At 49.6% G+C, this 6,217-nt stretch overlaps 1 pseudogene; it reads right to left on the bottom strand.

Annotated features, from left to right (window-relative positions):
- Positions 1–308: 308 nt before the first annotated feature.
- LOC148046032 (E3 ubiquitin-protein ligase TRIM69-like) lies at positions 309–2,163 on the bottom strand (annotated as a pseudogene).
- Positions 2,164–6,217: the final 4,054 nt, after the last annotated feature.

Genomic DNA, 6,217 nt, shown 5'->3' with positions numbered 1-6,217 from the left:
GCAGCAACTACCTCAGCCTTTTTCCTTTTACATTTTTTTTATTTTTATTTGATTTGATTTTGATTTGATTTTATTATATTTATATGCTGCCCTTTTCCCCCGAAGGGGACTCAGGGCGGCTCACAATTCAACTTATGATGACACTGGTGAGGCTCTGCCTCCCCTGCCTCCCCTGACTGCACATCACTGATTGTATTTATTCAAAAGTAAGATTCTCTGAATCTAATAGCAATCACTTCAAGGTCTGAACATACCATTCCTCAGGTTGGGTCATTTCCCAGAGCTGTTTCTTCTTGTTCTTCCTCAGATTATTTGATGGAGTTATCTGTACTGATTTTTAATGGATTCTTTTTGTCCCAAGTCAAGAAGAAAGGGAGCATTTTCTCATAAAATGGATTGTTGAAAGTAAAGATAATCTCCATAGAGTCCAAATCATAAGAGGATAATTTGCCTAAACAAAGGTAATGAGAATCCGTTGTACTGTCTTCCACAGTGGAAGAATTGTTTTCGGTGTGGTGATGACCTCGTTTTCTCCATCCATCAGATGCAATAGCCAAAACCCTTCAGTAGCCCTTATATGTAAATGTCCTTTTTTTAAAATGGATTTACGCACAACACCAATGGCCCATTGTTTGGCCTTGCCCATCCACTGTGAAGTCCCAGAATTTATGCTTTCTATTTCCAGGATGCAAGGAAAATAATTAATGCATTCAAGATTGTCAGGAAAGTCCTGGGCTTGTTCACCCATGTACAGGGCGGGGCATAACCTTTTCCTAGGGGGTCACAGCAACACTTGTAATAACAACACAAATAATTCATACACCATTCGAAAGCCCATCAAAAACTGAGTTTATTGACACGATTTAATAGTCAGTATGACCACCATTAGCCCTTCGAACAGCATTCAAACGAGGTGGATAAGAACACAACAAATCTTCAAACAGTTCCGTTCGATTTTCCAGATTTTTCAACACAGTTTCCAAATTCATTCTCAAAGTTTCAACCGAATATCGATTTTGACCTTGCTCCTGAATCATCAGAGCTTCCACTTCATCCTTAATTATGGCCCCAATGTTCTCTGCCGGATTGAGATCTGGCGAATTTCCCGGCCAGACGTCATTGCCCCAAAATTCGACATTGTTTTCCTTTAACAATTGCTGAGTCGCATTTGCACGCATGCAAGGAGCTTTGTCATGAAGAAAGACAGCCTCACCAACCACCAAGACATTGTCTGGATCACTGAGAAATGGAATGACATTCTCCAATAAAATTTTCTCACGGAAATAACTGCCATCCCAGGATTCCCCTTTATCCTTCAAAACCCAATGCAGTTTCTTGGCTGTGAAAATGACGAAAATCCCGATGCAAGTCGGATTGCGAACGATTTGTCGATATCGTTCATGTTTGGCGATGTCGTCGACGTCTTTAGCCCAAATTCGATCGTTCTGGAAATTCGGTTTTCGAATGGCATAAACGAAGAATTCATCAGATGGCGCCAAATGAAGAAAATCTTCCTCGGTCCATTCAGACAACCAATCGCACAACCAAAGCCGATCTTGAACGTGTGTTTGAGTTTTCAATGGTTTGCAAATGACGTGGAATGGCTTCAAACCTTCTCGTTCTCGATATCGGCCGATTGTCCTTTGATCAACTCGTTTTCCACGAATTTGAAGGATTTCTTGGGCCACTTTTCGGTTTCCTTTTCGTTGTTTGCGACTGCCAGTTGCAATGATGGCTTTGCTTTCTTGGGACAGTTGCAGAGGACGCCCTTCTCCAAATTTTGTGAAACATTCTTGGGCTGTTTTGTTCCAATTATCAGTAACCCAATCCGGATGACGTTTCAATTTGTTTGCAATCCATTTTCGATTGATAAACGTCGCTCCAGCATCGCGAGCCTCTCGAAAGGCAATACATTTTATTCTGTCAATGATCCTTTGTTCTTCCGAATCGAATTTTCCAGCCATTCTTAAAGCAAATTTAACATTTAATAGCTCATTCAATTCAGTTTTTTATGGGCTTTAAAATGAGGTGTCGCTGAAGTTGTAAACTGCTGTCGATCTTGCTGTGACCCCCTAGGAAAAGGTTATGCCCCTCCCTGTATATGCTTTCCCAAACTTCTGAAAGGATCAGGGTGGGAGAAGCTCTCTTGGTATCCAGCATCATCCCCATTAAAGAGAAGAGATGGGAAAAGGTTAAAATGACATTAAAACAGCTCTCTAAACCTTAAACCTCCAATTTGGAGCTACTGTCCCATACGTTCCCTGTAAGCTGCACGGCTGTGCATTGCAACAAAACACCGTGCAGCAATTTTCAACTGCCACACAATGGTTTTTGTGAGACATTCAAAAAATTATTTTTCTGTCAAAAAATTTTCTGACTCTGTCTTATATACAGGAACTTGTAGCCCACTGTTAGCGAGGGACTTGGAGGAGATCCCGTACTGAATCTGGAGAGGTGCCCATTTTGGAAACCGCCACTCTGAAGGCGCTGGGACGGGCTGGTGGCGGCGTTCAGCTTCGGTGTTCGGCTTCGGTGTTTCTGCATGCGCGTGAACAGCTGCGGCTCGCTGGGAAGCACCCCCTCCCCTTGCACGATTGGCAGCTGAGTTTGGGCTATGCCTGCCTCTGGCATGAAGAGAGCGTGGAGAGTGCTTGGGGCATAGTTTGTCGATTGCTGGGGGGCTGCTGTGCTCAGTGGGAGATTGATTGACTTAGCGGGAGATAGACTGGCCACGGGCTGTGGAACTGCTGCTCCTGCTCCTGCCGTTTTGTGAGGAAAGAACTTGGTAGCTGTACTGGCTGCTGGGACTGCCGCTCCTGCCATTTGCGAGAAAAGAACTTGGTAGCTGCACGGGCTGTTTGGATTGCTTGGACTGCCGCCCCTGATTGGTTTGTGCCCCAAACAGCACCAAGGGGTGGGCGGCCGGCGCTGGGTTCCATGCAGGGGAAGCACCCCCCCCCTTCTTAGGAAGGCTAGACCATTTTGCGGACCATTTTGCTGATTTTGTGGTGGCCACTTTGAATCTGCTGTGACGAGCGACTGGCTTGAGACTATTCTGACCACCAGAACCTGGAGGAGCATATTGGAGCCTGGAAGAGCTGGCTGAGACCGCCATTGGCTTCTGTGGGGACAGCTACCGGAGACTGGTCTTGGGGGGGCTCGACCCCTTGGACTTTCTGACACCTCCAACCGCTGTTTGTGCTGCTGCAGGGTCAGGCTAGGGACAGGGCTAGGGTTAGAGTTAGGATTAGTTAGGTTAGGGTTAGTTTAGGATTAGGGTTAGGGGTAGGAGTAGGGGTAGGTATATCTGATTAGGGTTAGGGCTAGGGTTAGGGCTGAGCTTAGGGATAGGGTAGGGTAGGGTTAGGTTCAGAGTTAGGGTTAGAGTTAGGGTGAGGGTAGGGGGTGAGGTTGCTAGCCTGACAGCCTACAGGTTGGCTGCCACCACTGAGAGCGCTGCGACCCAGCTGGGAGTGGGGTTCTCCCCCCCCTTTTTACCGTGGGGTGTCCCTGGCTTCCTTTGTTCCTCCTGTTTCTGAGGGAAGGAGTGGTTGCCTGACCTGTCATCGCTCATGGCTGGCCCTACGATCCTTGCCTTTGCTTTTATATCCGCCACCTATGGCCTACTTGTCTCCCAGCTATTTTTCTCCTTTGCTTTGTCCTCCGGATCATCTTCGGGGAGCGAATCGAGACTTACGACCTTGTCACCGGCCCTTCTGAGCCCCCCATTTATACCTCTACCGACTATTCTTCAAGCCTATTCTGGCAGAGAGAGAGGGCACTGGACGGAAAAGACGTGGTTGGGAAGTGTGGCTCCCTCTCCAGTTGCTATTAACATTCTGTCTCCCAACTTTTGGACGTTGGGCCCGGCGAGGGAGGACCGGGACATTAATTTCCTCTCTTACATCAGACCAATTTTGAGCAATTTTCACTTTTCTGCGCAGCTTATATTTTAAAATGTATGGGGAGTGTTTGGTATGACTGGTTGATTGAATGTACCCACTTTTACTGATTATATTGTTGGTTCTTGTTTTTAACTCATTTGTGGGGATTGACTGATTGTATGTGTGTGTATGTGTGAGTAGGCTGGGACTACAGCTGGGTACATCCTACACTGAGTGTTTTGCAGAAGTTAGGGGGGACCGGGCCCATTCCCGGCCTTAGGATGTCTGTGTCGAAGGGCCTGCCGGGGAACTCGGTGGCCAGGGGTGGTAGTGGAGGGACCATAGACGCAGGAGTGGGCCGGAACATTAAGGTCATAATGGGGAGGGGCAGATATGGCGGGGACTTTAGGGCGAGCCATTACCGGGGAAGGAGGGTTCGCTACGTCACAGAGATCCCTCCTTCCGGCCCTATTAGTCCCACTCCAAGGCCAGATGACGTGAGTAGTCAGGACCCTGGTCTCAGGCTGTTGTCGCTAAATGCCAGGTCTGTGGTTCACAAGGCTCCCCTCGTCTGGGACCTAATTTTAGATGAGAGGGCAGACCTGGCATGTATTACTGAAACCTGGCTGGGCCCGGAGGGAGGAGTCCCCCTCACTGAAATGTGCCCAGAGGGTTTTCAGGTGCTTCATCAGCCGCGACCTCAGGGAAGGGGTGGAAGAGTGGCCATTGTTATCCAGGAGTCTTTAGTTCCTCGTAGGATCCCTGCTCCGGAGCTTGTCGGGTGTGAGTCCTTGCTGGTGAAGTTGGACCTTGCGGGTCAAGTGGGCTTGTGGTTAATGTACCTGCCTCCCAACAGCGTGACAACAGCTCTCCCCTCACTTCTCGAGTCAGTAGCTGAGCTAGCAGTTGAGTTCCCCAGGCTTATGGTGCTGGGGGACTTCAATTTGCCTTCGCTCGGTGAGCACTCCGATGGAGCGCAGGAGTTCATGGCTTCCATGACAGCCATTGGCTTGACCCAAGTAATTCGGGGCCCGACTCACTCAGCGGGTCACTCGCTCGACCTCGTATTCCTCTCGGAGAGTTGTGATCTTGGTTTGAGGGGTATTGAGTTCTTGCCCCTGTCATGGTCGGACCACTTTCTACTGAGCCTTGACTTTCGGAGGCCAATCCCCCACTGTAGGGAGGAGGAACCAATTAGGTGGTTCCACCGGAGGAGCCTTATGGACCCTCAGGGCTTTCAGACGGCGCTTGGCGTTGTACCTGATTCTCTCGTCCACAGTCCGGCAGAGACCTTGGTCGCTGCTTGGAACTCAGCAGCGTTGGAGGTTCTCAACTGGATTGCACCTTTACGGCCGATCCGAGGCAGTGGATCCAGGAGGGCTCCTTGGTTTACTGAGGATCTCTGGGAGATGAAACGCCAAAAGAGATGCCTAGAGCGCCGCTGGAGGTCCAGTAAATCAGAGTCAGACCAAGCACTGTTAAAAGCCTGCACCAGAGCTTACCTTCTGGCAATTCGGACTTCTAAAAAACACATATATTGCCGCTCTGATTACATCCATTGAGTCGCGCCCAGCCGCCTTGTTCAGGATAACCCACTCCCTCCTGAAGGGGAGGGATACAGGTAATTCCCTACGAGGTAGAGCTGAGGAATTTGTCCAATTTCTCGCGGATAAAGTTGCTCGGCTTCGGACAGACCTGGACTCCAATTGCGCAGAGCCAGCCGAGGTACTGGGGGTGGGTCTTGAGCGACATCTTTGGATTGATTTTCAACTTGTCACTCCTGAGGAAGTGGACAAGGCCATGGGAGCTATGAGTGCCTCCACATGTGCGCTGGACCCGTGCCCCTCCTGGCTGGTTGCAAACAGCAAGGAGGTGACACGGGGCTGGATCCAGGCGATAGTTACCGGCTCCCTTTGGGAGGGGTTCTTTCCCCCCCCCCATTAAAGGAGGCGGTGGTGAGACCCCTCCTGAAGAAGCCATCTTTGGATCCAGCCATTTTAAATAACTATCGTCCAGTCTCCAACCTCTCCTTTGTTGGGAAGGTTGTTGAGAATGTGGAGGCCTTTCAGCTCTGGCGGTCCTTGGATGAAACCGATTATCTAGACTCCTTTCAGTCTGGATTCAGGCCTGGCTACAGCACAGAAACTGCTTTGGTCGCACTGACTGATGATCTCTGGCGAGCCAGGGACGGGGGTCATGCCTCCGTCCTAGTGCTCCTTGACCTCTCAGCGGCCTTCGATACCATCGACCATGGTATCCTTCTGCGACGGTTGCGAGAGGTGGGAGTGGGAGGCACCGTTCTTCGGTGGTTCTCCTCCTACCTCTCGGACAGG

This window comes from Thamnophis sirtalis, unplaced genomic scaffold (genome assembly GCF_051295495.1).
Source record: "Thamnophis sirtalis isolate CommonGarterSnake01/CBP01778 unplaced genomic scaffold, rThaSir2_p1.2 scaffold_4, whole genome shotgun sequence".
In the NCBI taxonomy this organism is placed as follows: domain Eukaryota; kingdom Metazoa; phylum Chordata; class Lepidosauria; order Squamata; family Natricidae; genus Thamnophis; species Thamnophis sirtalis.
Note: the sequence above shows the minus strand (reverse complement) of the source record. Positions and strands in the feature narration are given on the sequence as shown.